The sequence below is a fragment of the Fukomys damarensis genome, unplaced genomic scaffold (assembly GCF_012274545.1).
Source record: "Fukomys damarensis isolate Sample0158 unplaced genomic scaffold, DMR_v1.0_HiC HiC_scaffold_28, whole genome shotgun sequence".
NCBI lineage: Eukaryota > Metazoa > Chordata > Mammalia > Rodentia > Bathyergidae > Fukomys > Fukomys damarensis.
This window is the reverse complement of record NW_022900940.1, coordinates 4,154,533-4,172,467: the sequence shown is the minus strand read 5'-3', so window position 1 is coordinate 4,172,467 and position 17,935 is coordinate 4,154,533.

The window sequence follows — 17,935 nt, the reverse complement described above, 5'->3', positions numbered from 1 at the left end:
CTATGAAATTTTTTACACTGTTGCATGTTCCATGTCTTTAAATGCCACTCTGGGGAGAACACAGACGTTTAGTTTGTACCACATGGTATTAAAATATTAAAAGGGAGGAACAGTGATGGGGGAGTGGCTCCTTAGATAAGCGGTGATAAACACACCAAAATGTTGAGAAACACTGGCATAAACAACCTAGGCCAGGTTTGAAACCTGTGAGCCCACTCAGCATTTGTGTGGCCTGCCCACTTAGCTTTCCACATTCATCTCTTAAAATGGCGCATCCTGTTCTTATACCTGTAATTGCAACAGACTACCACTAGGGTCCCTTGTTATTGGAGCCCTGGGGCCTGAGCAGCCGGCTTTGCCGTTAGTATGATTAACAGAGGGAGGAATTAGCACGCTTTTGACATTTTTTGTGCATATATATATACGTATATATATATATATTATTTTTTTAATGAGAAAGAGCTCTTCAAGAAACTAGTCTAACGTTCAACACTGTTTAAACACTGTTTAAAGAACAAGAAGAAAACACATCTAAGACCAAAATACTTGCTCTAACTTTAAACTAGTATTAATTACATGTAAATTAAATTTAGTGACAAACACAACTGATTCTACTATACTTAAGAGGTACATTACATATGATACAGTGAAACTATCATGGAAAGAAACTGGTGTCGCAGGAAGATGTACCTGGCTTCTCCGTCCCCTCACACATTGCTGGGCGTCTTTACTGGAAAAACTCTGAACCCAAATGGGTGGCAGCTGACAGACTCCATGCCTCTGATTATCCCATCACTGCAATCTGTTAGACAGTCACCTCTCAGAGGTTGGCGCACGGAGTCCTCCTTGTCCCCATCCTTGCTATCCCGTTCCTAAAACAAATCTACTTTCCTCTATAATCCCATTTATACCCAATCAAAAGAAATTTGAGAAGGACTAAAATGTCAATTTACACATACAAATAATTCCAATTAAAAAAAATGAAAGGGGAAATTCTGAAAGCAGAATTGAGAACAAATGGGCTGGGTGAGGAACAACTCCCCAGTGCCTACTAACTTAAACCCCAACACCTCTCACTGGCTCGTGAGGTCATTCTGTTGTAATCCCAACTTTCCCTTCTGGAGTGACTGTCTACCATTTCCCTGCAGGAAATCTGTATCTCTGCCAAACTGAAACTATTCCCAATTTATGACACATAGGCTACTTTTCCTAGCTCATATATTTTCTCAGACATTCTCTCCCTTTAATATGTTCTCACCTCATTCCACACCCCGCAGCCTCATTTTTACATACCCAATCCCAGTGATTCAAGGCTACTTCAAAGGCTGCCTTTTCCGTGAAGACTCCCTAGGGCTCTGCCACAAGATGAGCTTTGTCTCTCTTTCCTTGGAATGTAATTAACATTTATTTAAGGCCTTTCCTATAGCACTTTAGTCTCCCTTGTACCCTGCACCCTTTGTGGAGTTTAAGCTTCGTGGTGTCAGAGATTCACCGTATCTCAGGCTGTAGTTGTCCACAGCTCTCAAGGCAGGGTGTGGACATATACACTGGAGTATCCAACACTTGCGAAAGCTCCCTTCCCCGGAAGACATGAGTGAGTCGTGGATGTCACTCAGATTGGAATATTTGCAATTCAATGTTAGCTCTTTGGAAAATAGCTCTTATTAAGTAGGGATTTTTGTGAACCATTAACAGGCAGCAGCAGTACTGGGGATTAATTTTAAAATTTCTGTTACAAACACACAAAGGCTATTTCAGCTCCAACATGGAGGTGCCACACAAGTGTACCTGTTGATCACAATGACCACAAATGAATTTAAAGGCTCCTTCCCTTGGCTGAAGGCTGCGAAGAGCCACGCCAGCCCACAGGTGGTTCAGAGATCGTCAGTCAGCACGGTTTAGCTTGGGAGTTTGTGAGAGGTGAAGAAGCTCTGGCTGTTCTCCCACCCAGCCTTGCAAATCAGGTCTGCATCTTGACAAATACATATAACTGAAGTTTAGAAACTCTGGTTTTAACACTTAAATGGGCATTTCTTATATCTACATCTATTAAACAGACATACCATAAAATCTGTCCAGCACATTTAGAATGCAATGTCAAGAAGTTAATTGCATGTACCATACACACAAAAATTAAAAGGAATCAGAATGCCATCTCAGATCATTTTCTTACATTTTGTCCTCAGACTGCTGGGGTGGGGGGCAGCCCAGAGAAAGTGTTAAGGAGTAAGGAACACCAACTATAGAGTTTTCCCTGAAATTTCTCCTCTCACGCAAGAAATGAGAAGCACTAAATATCAACACGACAAGGTTGAAATGAAGAGGCAGCATCCCAGGTGGGGCTCATGAAATCCAAATTGTTTGATTTGTGTCTACAAGGAGCAGCAAGCCCTTCTCTCACCTCAAAGGAGAGACCCAGAAGACCCCTGAGAAGAGGAGAAATATGGTCTCCCCGCCATGCTGACACCCTTAATTATGGCTTTTGAGCTTTTGATGTTCTGACACATAAATAGCTAAAAATTTGCTTTTTCATTTTGTGCACTTGCAAGTTGGAAATGTCATCAAGTTTCATCAAGATTGAAATGGGGTCCAATTTGCTAAAAATGCCTCATGCATAAGGAAGTCTTGTGCTCTCTTCCACATGGGAGTCAGCCGGCACAATACATTATGCACCTCGCGCTGGAGGGACCTCGACATGCCACTCAAACGCTGAAGCGGGAAGCAGTCCCGCGGGAGGGTCTCGGCACTTCGGGGGAGGGGCCCCTCGCCCTCAAACATTCAGTTCCCAAATGCAACTGTCTGTGTCCTCGATGCCAAAGTGCTGATGTATAAACTACACCTGCAGTGTCACCCTGCTCATTATTCCTGAATTACAGATACTCTGCCCCAACACAAAGAATGGCAGGCTAATGGTGAAATATAATTGCTATTTTATGGCCCTTTTGCTTTTAGCAAAGTATAAAATCAACAACTCTTTTCATTAACAATAGGGAAGCAATGTGAGCTAGTCAATGGAAAGACCATCTTCTTACAATTTCACCCTATCTTCTAAAATTGGAGTTACATTTCACTTGATTCTGTCAGGATACAGCAAGAGAAGAGGAAAGAAAATCTCTCTCTGAATAAGATTCTAATAAGAATAAGATGCCTAATAGTAAACCCTAAAAAGGGCTTTAGTTACTCTCTGGGTGGATTTGTTTTTATTTCATTTCCCAAAGTAGATTTTTTTCCTACTGATCTTCGCCTGAATTCACACATAATTACTAATTTAAATAGTCACAGCCTGATTTGAGCTACACTGGAACCTATACCAGAAGGGGCTTTGCAGTGTACACATTTCACATGTTACTCTGAGCTTTTATGTGTTTTCTGTTTTTGTTTTGGGCAGTACTGGGGATTGAATCCAGGAAATCCTGAGCTATACTCCTAGCCTTTTATTTTTAAGCAGAGTCCTGCTAAATTGCCCGGCCTGGCCTCAAATTTGGGATCCTCCTGCCTCAGCCTCCTAAGCAGCTGGGATTACAGGCATGCCCCACAGTGCTGCCTTGTGCTTTTTAAAATCAGCATCATCAAAATATTAACAGCCAATATTAATCAAATATCTACTGCCTAACGGGCATTCTGCAACATCTCTGCCAGCTTTATCTCACTTCTCACTTCCTGGTTAAAATAATTCTATTCTTATCTCCCAGGAACTTATCTCCACTTGATAGAGTAGAAACCAAGGCTTAAAATAACCCAGGAACTTGTCTCTATTGATAGAGAGGAAACTGAGGCTTAGAGAAGTTCAGGAACTAATTCACAGTAGCACAGCTTAGAAAAACAGGTTTTACTGATTACTACATTGCCCATTCATATTTATTTTTCACAAATTTAGACATTCCTATTCAGAAGAGAAGCCAAGACTCCTGGCGTAAGATCATATAATGAATACTAACATCATCATAATTAATAAATAGCAGAACATTCAATCCTAGATCTTCTAATACCGTTGAGTTTTCCCTTGTAACAGAGATATTTAGGTCATTTCTAAGACTACATTTCTAGAAATCTATAATGAACAAAAGGTTTAAATGAATCAATATAACATGATGAAACTTGGAGCCTTTATTTTCATGCAAATAGTCTCAGGATGAAGGGCAAGACATAGATTCAATGATCTTAATTGTAAAAGAATTAAAAATTCCATTAGTAACTATCACAATTTCATAATGCTCATTTTTTGCAAGAATAGGTGATAGTTACAGGAAATTATAGCAACCTCGTAATTTCTGTGATTTTTTTCAAGTGCATTTTTCTAGTTAAAGAGTAGATGCCTTTTTTAACTGCCAATAACAAAGAGGTTGAGAAAGAATCTTTGCCGATAAGAAAGTCCCAGTGTTCAGAGTCATCTAAATCAGAGGTGGGCTATCCTTGCAGTAGGAAGATTTCAGTTCCTAGGGGAATTCAAATAGGTGACAACTTGTCAAGGAACTGACTGAAAAGATTTGCAATCCTTCTGGGTTATAGACTTTTCTGGACTGATTAAAGCCATGGATATTTTCTTCACACAAACGTACAGATGTGCAAGTTGTGCATACATGGGGGTAACAGCTCTGCCCTCTTATGCTATAAGGCAGAAATCCATTTGACTTGAGATGAATCCTATGCTTCTAGGCAGAGGCAACAGCATGAAAAATTGGGAAACTTACACAGTCTTTGTCCCTCCTCTCTCAACCACATTTCCAAGTACACACAGAAAGGGTGCTTGCAGCCTGGCCTTTGGGGGGGTGGTTCATATGGTAGTTTATTTTTCCCTTTTGAATGTTTTTGTTAAATCAAGATATTTAACATCAAATTTCAGATTCTTGGTTTGGCTGGAAGAAACAGTAGCTCTGGTAACTATAACCCTGCACTGTAGCTGGATACTTATTTGCTGGGGTGAATGAGAGCCACCTGTTGGATGGGCCTGCTGTCTGTCACACCACTCACTGCTGCCACTCCCGGCCCACTTTACTTATTTATATTATACTCCATTGCAGTGCCGTTTCACTACAAATTTGAGTTTGCAGTCCCCAAAGGGGAAAAATGGTGTGTTTTTTTTGTGGAAATCTTCTGAATTGGCCATCAAAGGGACAGGTATACTTTCCTTGAACCGCCCGGTCCTTCTCAGTGGGGAGAGACAATACGTAAGGGATGGAAGAGGATGCCAGGGCCAAATCAAACAGCAGAGTAGAGCACTCTGTGCCTGTGCCTTCTGCAAGCAAAGATCGAGAAGCAACCAAATACAACAATCAACTTTCATTTTCAACTTTCATTTTATGAGCCCATTTTCCCCTTTTGACTACAAAAAGGAACATGCTGGCATGTGTTCAGGATAGCTGGGAGGAGATGCAATCATTTGAGTCAAGAGCTGACTCACCAAGCCCTTGACTATGAGCTTGAACGTGGAGGTGCTGGTACACAGAGATGATTTCTCCCTCTGTTTCCAATTTACCTGTGAAGTAAGCCCTCCTCTCCCCAACACCCTCCCTCCCAGCCCCAGGCAACTGCTCAAGCAGAGAAGCAGTGTCTGTGAAAAGAGAAGGGGCCTGAAGTGAAGACTGCAGTTTCTCCTCTACTAGTCCTTCCATTCACCTACAAACTCAATTCTCACAAAAACCCTAGTGGTGCCTAGAAAAGTGACTGCAGGTGATCTCCAGACTGACAGAACTCATACCCTGGTGTGATGTACTCTAAGAGTTAAAGCAGCTTTTGGAGGCCAGATTCAAAAGTCTGTATATCAGCTGATAAACAGATACTTGGAGCAGTTTCCGGAAGCCTTTGGTACATTTCATCTGAATAACAGTGTATAAGCATTTGTTTGCAATTTGTGTTATTACTAAAAATTTTAAAAAATGAAACTGATGATTCTAATAATAGAAATTGTCCTATCTTACAATGTTAAGTCAAATAAGATAAAAATGTCATTACTAAATGTCCTGAAAACGGCAAACATTTCACCTCCATTGAATGTTCTCTAGGCTTAAAGTGTATGTTAAATGTGGAGGAAAAGAGCTAAGTCAAAAACACGCAGGCAATGTTGAAAATACATGAAACACAGACACGAGCAGTTATAATTATCCAATTTGTTAGCATTAGAATTCTGCCACATCTTCATAACTTGTACTGTAAGCCCTCATAACTTGTAAGAATTATTCGACACTCTCACTTTCAACACTTTGTCTAGGTTTGCAGGAAAACCTTATAAAGTCATGATTCAAGATTCTAGTTTTGTAATTAACTGACTTTGCAGGTTTATTCAAGCCATACAACCTCTTCTGATCTGTTTCTTCGTGGGTTAAATGAGGAATTCTATTAGCCCAAGGATAGTGGAAAGACAGAATGAAATCATGAACATAAAAATGCTGGGAAAAGGTACATTTCCCTTCAGTTTAAAATACTTTCAGTACATGAGCATGTCATATGGATATTTATTATCTCACATGGAAATGTAACTCACAAACAACAAAGTTACTTTCTCAGTCTCTAGAACAAGACATGTTTATTTCGTCTCACTCAATAATCCACACATAATTAATGCAACTGGAGTGAACTTACTGAGCATAGTCATTAACTTATATATTCTATATTTAAACATCAAGGTAGATTATCAATAATTACCTCCTAAAGTCCAAATCTCTTAAGTTCTTTTTCCATTAAAAGATGCTCCTGATATTTTCATAGGTAAACTGATCCATATGCAATCTAGAAAATAAGTGATTGCAAATACTTAAATATCTGTTTGCTTTTTTCCTCTTGTCATTTGTTAGTGTAACATTTATGGCTTTAAATATTGTCCCCATCCTATTTATAACAACATTGGATGGCACTCCTCATTTATCTATTTAAGAAAGGCAATTGAAGAAGGGGGTAGCTACCGTGAAGGCAATTTGTCATTAACAGCAGTTTAATTATATAGCCTCATCTACACATTACCGCACCATCTTGTGCATTTTCCCTAAGACTAAATATCTTCTAACCATAATAATCCACAGATCAAAAATTCAGCTGCTTATGAAAGTGAGAAAATAGTGATTTACATGTTACACTTTTAAAGCTTCATCAAAGCTGTAATAATTTTGTTGGATAAACAATGTGATTCTTGAGATTAATAAGAATTTCTAAATATGAACAATATGTATCCTGAGGAGAATATTATCTTAACAAGGAACTGATAAATTATGTTGGGCAAATAATCTGCATACTAAAAATGTGTGTTAATGGAGTCAGGAAATTAAATATTGAAATGTGTAAATAGCACACAATTTGGTGTGTTGGGTGCCCCCCGACTTAGTTGGGTTAAATCCCAGCTTCAAAGTAATAGATGTCCCAGGGCATGTCCTCAGCATGCACACAGGAAAACAGAGTAAACTGCCATATGTCTCAGATCCACACTGGTCAGGAAATCCGGAGTTCTTTGATGAGCTCAGTTAGGAAGAGATACTTGGAACAGAACACAAGGAGATATCTATGAAATTTCTGTCTGGACTTCCAATAGCTATGTTTGGAACTTTTTATTTTTCAAGTACATAATCACCTTAGAGATTTGGAATAAAATGTTACTGGATTGAAAGACGACGATATGGAACCCAGTGGAAATACCGCCAAGGCTAAATTAATTCAAATATTTATTTGGGACCTGGACTCTACAGCTGAGTATTAGCTGAAAATGTCCCCAAAAGGTCATTTCACCACCCATTCCTGGCAGGCTGTTCAAGAAGGCTTCCCCAAAGCCAACGGTGTGGGTGGCAAATCCCATCAGGTGCTATTTTCTTCTTCAGCACAGTTAGTTCTGAGAGGAGAAAAGCCAAAAGGTCTTGAGATGTCTGTACAGGAAGCTAGGCAAGCACAGAAAGGGCACAAGCAATTGTTCAATCAAGAACTTTTCAAGCGGAGAGATTATGAAACAGTAATCAATGTCAGGCAAACAAAGATAGTTAAGTGTGTGCCCAGCAGAGAAAGAACAGAGGCAAAAACTTAGAGGGATGAGAGACATTCAGCAAAACATAAGTAGGAGAAGAACATTTAGAAACATGACTGCCAAAGAAATCAAGGCCAACCTGAATGCAATGAAGAACAAGCTTGCAAAAGATACTGATAAGTGGCAAACAATATAACTGACTAGTGCTTGGTCTCTAGAATTTATAAAGAATACTTATAAATTAACAAAAAAACCCAAGATCAAACATGTATAAAAATTATGGATAGGCAATTTTCAGAACAAAAAACATAGATGACCATAAAAACACTCAAAAGAAAGTTTGACTTTTGCAGCAATCAGGGAAAAACAACAACAACAACAAGATACTATATTGAGTGACAGATGTATAAAGCCAACGATATCAAGGACCATCTAGTAAAAATATGGAGCAATTAGAACTTTGATGCACTTGGAATGGCTGAATAAACTACTATAATCACTCAAGAAAAATTGTGCAATAGTCCATAAAAATTTAAGATACAAATATCCTTTGACCTATTAATTCTGTTACTTGTAATAGACCTTAGTCTCAATCTTACAGATCAATATGTGTATAACAATCTTAGTAGTATTCGTGTTTATATTCAATATATATATATATATATATGTATATATATAATAACCATATATATATACTGTATATTACCAGGAAGTAATCAAAATAAGTGTAAATGAAGTAAATCCACAGAATGAAATACTAAATTGCATTGAAAAGTGAACTAGGATGACATGTATAAAGGTGAATCTCCTAAATACAAAACTGAAAAAAGAAGTGAAAAAATCTAGCTGTGGAAAGTATAACCCTGTAACCCATAGCACGCCAGCCATTTAAAGTTTTTCAACATGGAGCAAAAGAATCTACATTGCTTAAACAAACACACAGACAGAGTAAGATACACAAAGATTAGGAACTGAAATAATCACCACTTTAAAAGAAAGTTGTTTTTTTTCCCCCTACAGGGGGCAAAAACCCTGTGAGATTACTTATTCTGGTAATATTTTATTTTCTTAAGTCGAGTAGTAGGGACACAAGAGTTTATTATATTATTTAGATTTTTTTGTGTGCATCCAAACAACTTAAAATAGAAAAGAAAGTTCATCCAGACAGCAGTAAGGGACTTGGAGAAGGACAGGGAGGAGAGGGAGGGAGGTAAGAAGCACTGAGACCAGCTTCCATGAGCAGAAATTCACGTCAGTGATTAAATGACCCATGCAAGGGGCTGGGTTTATCTGGACTTTATCTCAAAATTTACTCAACAACAACCTTATATTCTCCCCCCAACGCACCCCACCATCAAAATCCACAAGTAAATGTGGCAAAAGGGTCTCAAACAGAATGTTGGAGGACACAGGCAACTCAACTCTAATTCGAAAGGAACAGCAGGTCCCCTGAGGAGGGGAGAAAAGCGAATTTAACCTTTCAACCTCTTGCTCCATATTTATTATGTGGTGATAATAATGCAGAGAATGTTGTGAGGATTAATAAATTCATTTCTCAAGCTTTGTAGATAAAAATGTGCTCCAGAAGTGCTTTATTTCAAGGGCTATGAAATGGTTTGTTTATTCCAGTCTCCCATTCAGCCATTTCTTAAACCTTATCTCCTAGTTCTGGGTTTTGAGATGAATATGGGGTCTTTTAAATGACTGTGAGTAACCTTTGAGGATTATGTATTTTAAGCCCTGGTTCACAATGAATATGTGACCAGATATATGTTACACAGGAGAAAGTCAAAAATATAATCCCTGAGAGGTTAATGACACAAATTATATTTGGAATTTCAATTGACTGCAATCACTTTAGGCACTTTAGAGTAAGTGACTTTGGCCTTCACACCCAACACAAAGATATACTGATGTAAGATCTATTAAAAATAAGCTAGGCTTATATTTAGGCTTGAGGGAGGCAAATCAAGTTATAAAATTCAACAGAAATACATAGAATACACTCTTTATAAAAGATATGTAAGGAAGTTTCTTTAGTAGTTTTCCTAGAATCAGACAATGGTATACACTGGTTCAGCCATACTTCTTCCCTCGCCTCACTTTGGAAAAAATTCTCATAGCTGGAACAAGGCTGTCCCTTATCTGCGAACCAGTAGGACCCAGAGCCTAGAAACTAAGTCAAGAGTGCTTACCTCTCTCACAAGGATGGCTTCGTCATTTCCCTTCTTAAGCAGCAGTTTGAGACTTTTTGTGTGTGAAAACTCCTGACTCATCTCTTCTTCATCCCAGTTCTGTACTGCGGACACTGCTTTGCACAACTCCCTTTCACCAGTAGGGTTAACAGTGGTTGGAGTGATGACCTACACTGATGTCATACATCAGCATTTCCCAAATTGGATGTTAACAGGTGACCTGGAGTCCAGCAAAGACAAGTTTCATGATCCATTTGCAGTGCCTCTATGTCTTCCAAGAAGACCAAAGGTCAAACTGGTATTTTCAACTCAGAAAATATCACAAAGTTAGTTTGACTTTGTACACATCAATGTTTCTCACTCTCATCAGATGATGGATATCTCTCAGCATCTCATGGTACACTGGGGTTACACATGACTTGAAAAAGACTGTTCTATACATGTATTTTGTGATTTCACTACCACAATGAAGATCTACATCAACAGTAACAATACTTTAATATAGCTTGCTTAATAATGCGAATATTGTATGAAAAACATGTAGCTAGTGGGTTTCACCATTATGCAAATGTGACTGAGTATACTTTAACCAGGATGGCCAAAGGGTAACTAGGTGATCATCTCTGCATGTACAGCACATCACTGACCAAAACCTTGTAACGTAGTACATGGACTATAACTACCCCATTGGCTGCTTCCAAAATAGCCTCCAATGATTCCTTCTGGGATTTAGGACTTTTTCTTGTCTCCTCCTATTGGGCATAGACAGGACTGTTGGCTTATTCCTAACTAAAAGGTGATAGGATATCAACTTCCACAATGAGTCACAGTGTGATTTGTGTCTTGTTCACAGACTGTCTTTTTTGCTGGCTTTGATGAAGTACATGACACTTAACTGATATCAGAAGATGAGTATGATTTTCTTAGAAGCACTCTAAGGAGTCAGAACGGCAAACACCAACGGCAGTATAGGAACTGGCAGTGGCCTCCATCAACTAGCAAAACTAGGAGGACTAACTTATTGAATCCTGAGCTTAGAATAGATGCTTCCCATTAAATCCTTGAGAGCAGAGCAGACCTTAGCCTTGTAAGAAACTCTGAAGCAGAAAACCCAGTCACACCTGTATTCTGATCCCGGCCAAAGAAACTGTGAGACCCTGACTGTGTGTTGGATTAAGCTTCTAAATTTGTGGTGATTTGTAATGCAATATTATATAACCAATTCAATGAATTAGTTAATTGTAATTACTAATTTTCTATGTGTCGATGCTACGTGCTAAGATACAACGATGAGTAACATTAGCTAGTTTCTCTGACTTCACAGACTTCTAGTTGTAGAGAAGTTACCTCTGTGGTGCTATCATCACAGTAACAACTGTGAAATGTATGCTGTGATGAGTCCCACAGAAATGATGGACATGGTTCTGGGAGGCACTATCAGAGGAGATTCAACTCCGCTCGGGACCAAGTGACACTTAACCCCTAACAGAAGGATGAGTATAATTTTCACAGAAGCACTCTAAGAGCAAGAACAGCAAACACCAAGGCCCTGTGGCAGGAAGGAGCAATTTAAGGCAGGCGGGATGAAGTAAGGTTTTTGAGAGAAGCCTGTGACACTGGAGAGGGATTAGAGAGAGCAGAAGTCAGAAAAGCTGAGCATTGTAAGCCACATTAAAACGCTTTGTCTTAAGGGCAGTGGAATGGAAAGCCATTGAAGCTGTTTAAGGGCAATAGGGAAGGGGGGGCTCACATGATCATAGGTGCATTTGGAGAAAATTACTCTGAATTCTCGAGTAGAGCAGATAGAAAGGAGTCAGGATTGGATGTCTGAGGCTATCAGATTTGGTCAGGCAAGAGATAATATTGGTGGCCTAAATAAAGGAGCTGGTGTTAGGGACAGAGAACAGCAGACACAATCAAGATATATTTTAAAAATAGAAACGAACAGACACTGGATAAGGGAAGGTGAGAGGAGAGATCAAGGATGACTCACAGACTTCAGCCGTGTACAACTTGAATTTTCTATAATTTGCACCATTTGCAGGCTGACAGTTACATGATTTCCAAAGTCAAAAGCAGTGCCTCAGGAAAGTTGGCCCCAGGAGTTGGGTTTGTGGTTTCCCCATATATCACAACATAAAACAAACATAGGAAACTTGCTACAGAAGGTTAGGGGTTGCAAAACATCCCCCAAAGGCACCTAAGGGCTTTGACTGAGGACTTCAATCACTCATTTAAAAATCAAACAGCTTTGGTTTTAGAAAACACATTCTTTTAAAATGAATGGGCCAATATGGTTTTGCTCCAGGCATCATTTCAAACTCTCTTTAGAAGAATTTCTGAGTCTCAGTTTGCATCTCTAAACCAAAGCGATCGCCCACTCTACTCCATTACATGTGATTCCTGAGAAATTTCATAATCCCAACTCCTTCCCCCCTTAGCTATCCAGGGCTCCTCAGCACCATACCCAAAGCCACATCCCTACATCAGCTGGCAGGACACTCCTAAAAGTCACTCAGAGAGGGGACCAGTGTGTAACATATACCAGAATTTAACCTACGCAGGATGGTCAAAAAAAATACAGTGACTGTATAAAGGGCTTTCTTCTTCAACTTACTACAGCAGTGAAAAACACATTGCCATTAATTCCCCTCAAAATACTCCCCCTCATGCCTCCCACTTTCTGAAGTACTTCTGGCAGTCCTTTTTCATGAGGGTCTTTAATTACACTATCGTGACTGTTCCAGGTCCTAAACTGATTCAAAACATTTACCTTTCATGGTCATTTTGACTTTGTAGAACAGTCAGATGTTGCACGGTGCCAGATCTGGTGAATCAGACAGGTGAAACACACTAATGATTTCACGAGCCTGCCTTCCATTGGCTGGCACTTGACAACAGCACTCACTGTATTTTTTAACATACCTCATAAAGACACTCATGAAAGAGGACTTTAAGGACTGTTTCCGAAAATGGCAATAACAATGGGATATGTGTGTTAGAAGTGAGGCAGAGTATTATTTTGAGGCAGAGGATTTTGAATGGAATTTTTTATTGTAATACATTTGTTTTTTAAAAATTTAAACATTCATCATATATTTTGATCACCCCTTGTAGAAGCAGTTTCTTTATCTCTAAACATGGAAATAGCCCAGGTCTAACACAGTGCAGCTTATCTAGTTGTCTTCAAACAACCAAGCCACCTTTTTTTTCCAAGTGAAAAGATTTACAGTACAAAGCACCAACAGTCCAGATTAGAAAATATTTTGAAATTTTGTTATCTGCTTAGTTTCCGTTAACCTCAATCTTCCTTTGAACAAAATGGGTACAATAACAGCTACCTGTGATGTTGCTGTGAGAACTCAGTGGTTCAGGAAAGAAGTCTGACCAACATGGAGTATGTTCTCTGTAACTGTTCATTATTATGATTATACCTTGTCCAGTGCTATTCAGAAAAGAAGGTAAAAATATGGAAGGCAGAGAGCCCTGGGATACTGGGGCATCATAGAGCAGAGGAACAGACATGGAATAAGTGAAGATTTTTAAGAAGGAGGATCAGTAATGAAACCCACCAACCACATGCCGCCCATCTTTCCCCCACTTCCTTCCCAGGAGAGACCCTCACAGAACCCTGCCTCCCACCTGCAGGGGAACACAGGAGCAAACTGATCTGGCGGGAACAACAATATTCCTATCAAGACCCTCCCATGGGGACTGCGTAAAGCAAATCATTACACATGCTCACCTCAGATCCTTCTTCCATAGTGAAAGAAAGCAGTCATCTCTGTACATAAAAGCACATCTGCAAAAGATTAAATGCTAAATGATAAGTTCACCCAAAAGTAAAAGTGATCAATCTAATGCACAGTAAGCACCAACCAAGTGCTCAGCAACAGGACAAGTGCGAAGAGAATACCACGCAATAAACGAGTTTCCGCAGAGCCCCAGCAGAAGAATGGTTCTTTTTTGAATGGGACAAAGAACTGCTGTTTTAAAATGGAGCAGGGTATAATAAGATGATGGGCAATGTAGGAGAGATGATCGTGTTACACAATTTTAGAACAATGAGAGTAAAGCCGTATGAAGGACAGAGGGCATGAGCCGGGTCAAGGAAGATAATGAAACACAAAGTAGACGCTGTTCCACTGAAAAACAACTCAAGTGAAAAGCCAAAGGAGGGGACAAGTAGGCCAGAAAATAGAGATCAATGCACAAGACTATATATATATATTTAACTGTAATTTTTTAAAAAACCCATCTAATGCTACTCTCACTTCACTGCTTAATGACAGGCAGGTATTGCTTTGCTACTCTGCATGTGACCCAACTGAAACCAGACAGCCTATACAAGCCAGAGTCACCAGCACAGTGAAGATCCAAAGCTAGACTTTGACTCATCTTAGATGCATGGTTTCAGGTCCCATGATGGGAAAGTAAAAGGTTCGAATCTCTTTTATTTCATCCACAAGCTAACAGAAGACAGACACCGCGGTCCCGAAGTATAGGCAAGTGGAGTTCAACTGAATATTTGAGGCTGGTATTCCCCCAAATAGCCTATGTGCCCACTGTCCTCAGCTATCTTTGCATTCACATTTTCTGACTTAGAAGAATACATTTTAGGAGGACGAAGTCCATCTGGCTATCTATGAAGTGTTTGTCCTCCGAGTCTCTACTTTCTGAGACAATCACCAAACATGTGCACGTTGGTTTCAGTTTTTGATGTTTTCAGACCTTTCCACCACATTAAAGCCTCATTATACATCTAGGTTATTAGACTGCTACATACCTCAGCATTCTCCAATATACCAGTCGTTACTCTGAAGTAGTTTTATCAACCAAGTTTGCTACTCAAAGTGACCATGAGTAGGATTTCAGAAAATCAGTGAAGAACAGGAAGTCAATCCCTATAGATACAGCTTTACTCAAACTAGGAGCACACCATAAGGTTGACAAAAATTCTTCTATCTTTGGCAGGGAGATGTGCCCAGATAGCACCCGATTTCACAATTAGACCTGATAAATCAAATGCATCCCACACACCTGAAACCATTGTGTGGATTGTTTTAATTGAAAGCTCGCCGATGACTGAGTCTAGAGAGATCTGGGAAATACAAATGCATTAGTGTGAAAGGCTGCTGCGACCTATGCCTGAGGGCTTCACACACACAATCATTTAGGATCCTCATCTCCCAAGTGCCCTGAAATGGTTGCAAATTATGCAGACTGTGCCATGTTGCCGCCTAATCAAAAATAGACTTGTGCATTTTTCCCTCTGAGGTCACATGTTAGGGTCATCCAACACAAGGTACAATACGCAAAGCCATCCGAAGTGTCGATTCACCCCATTTGTATGTGGTCTGTGATGGATGGATGAGCAAAGATTAACCGAGACCCCTCTCTCAGAGGCTAACCTAAGTTACAGTCCCACTTACATGTCAAACCTAAGTATAATATTAACATATACATCGATCCTTCCTTTGTAGAAGAAGGGGGGGGGAGGCTAATAATATGCTACTGCATACAAAATTTATCTAAGTAAATAATTATTTTTAAACCTAAGATTTAGGCAGCTTTCGTATTCCACATTATGCTAATGTTTGACAATTACTAAGTGTGGATATCAGCTAGTGGTGTATTTTTTTAAGTTTAATTTAAAGCAATTTGACATGGAAAGGTTATTACTTTAGTTGCCAATAAAAGCTGTACTTTTAACATAAGTGTACAGTAGGCCCTAGGGTATGTGACTATTATCTTTTCGGCAATTATGTGGTGTTCTACATAAATGTTTTTTTAAAAAACTTAGAAATATCAAAAGTACTAACTTAGATACAATATGCAAGTTGAATGGAAAACAGAAAGCGGGTTACATTCTACACAACGTGGGTTGAGGTTTCCCCCTAGAGGCTAAATGGGGAACAACACCAGCTGGCTTTGAATAAATTAATTCAAATGATATCTTAAAAACACACTCTTAGCAACCAGAATATCGATTTCATGAACATTCTGTCTCAAGATGCAGTTGTTCAGTTTCACAAGCTAAATGCCATTAACAGTAAGAGCAAGTCTCTGAACCAATTAACCTATTTTTCTGGAGTTGCTGTGCTACCAAAATAAAAAGAACATTTCTCAGATGGTGTTTGCTACCCTAAGCTTTCATATGTCCCAGAGAAAAGAAAATAATTTATTGCCAGTAATTGGGTAAGTTTTTCCTCTTTCCTTTATCTTCTTTGAAGATAACACTTTAACATAACAAAATAAAAAATAATAGTTTGTTCTTAAAAAGAAAGAAGACAGCACCAGCCCAGCTCAGCCCCTCACCTTTTCACATTTATCCTGGAGGCGATCATATTTAACTAATGGGGGAGAGTCAAGGAAAAGAGCCCAGGAAAGAATTTAATCAATAGCAACTGCCAATTTTTCATTATTATGGGATACTCCCTTCCTATAATAGGAAATCACTCAACAAAAGTAAGGCCAGCAAAATGGGGACGTCCACCCAGCCATCTGCTTAATAGGAGCATTTAATCCATCAAAGGAGATGTGGGGCTTCAAAAGCAAAGTCCTACATTCTACCTATGATGATTGACCCATGAAATTAACAGTTGTTCTGAGACAAATACTTTCTGAAAGCCCAGCCTAAATTATAATTGTTATTAGTAAGAATAACATTACTTTTTACTTGAAGTATCCATGTCCTTGTCCTCACCCAGACACATTAAAAAATATGGCGTTCTTATCCCTCTAAATGACCCAAAGCAGTAGGTACTGTTCTTAACAGGAATTTCCATACGAACAGGCCAATATCCCTGTCAGGGGTGGTCCTCAGGGGTGTCCGGTGCTACAGTTTGGATCCAGACATCGCCAAACACCCATGTGTTAAAGGCTTAGTACCCAGCCTGGTATTAACGGGAGGCAGTGGAACCTTTAAGAGGTTGATCATAGTGTAAGGCTGTGGGTTATTGGGGTATACTCCCCAAAAAAGGACTGTCCAAAGGTGAAGAATGCACCACCACAAACTCTCCACTATGAAAGTGAGCCAATGTAGCAGGATCAAACCTCATTAATCACAGACTGGAATCTCCAAAATTCTGGGCCAAAATAAACTTTTCCTCTTAAATTGATAAAATCAAGTATTTTGTTGCAGAAATGGAAAACTGACTGACACAGGGAGCCCTGCTTGTCTGCCCACAAAACACCCCACCCTGCTTCAGTGAAGCTGTCAGCACCACTGGTTGCTGAGTTTTAACCCTAACTCCATCATTTCCAAGAGGGAGAACCTTCGCTGATTTATTCTCTATTTGGCTCTGCTTTCTCCTGCATAACTGGGGAATAAGAACTCTCAGGACATCGTTGAGGAAACTGTATGTACCGATGCATATTAAATACTTAGAATCTGGCTCATAGTACACATTCACTAATAAACAAAAATTAGGTCAGCAAGTACCTACTAGCTTCCTTTAGCTAAGTCTTCTCTACTTGTTTGATAATTTGGAGAGATTCCTAAATGAAAGAATTTTCTGGGAAAAAGTTGGAATCTAACAGATAAAAAGAACTTTCAAAGTTCCCTCAATATAAAGCAGCATGGTTTTTTTAAAGTGTTCCCTTTTACTGTCACGGTTTAATGGAGAGCAAACATGTTTTTAATGTAAAATAACAGCTTCTATTTTGACCCTTTGTCAATAACCTTGAAGGTCTACTTGTCTTTGCTGAGGCATAAACTTGGATCACAAGGTTAGCGAGTGAAAGTAAGCCACCTGCCATCACACATCCTAGGCACCTGCTCAGCAGTCTCACAGGC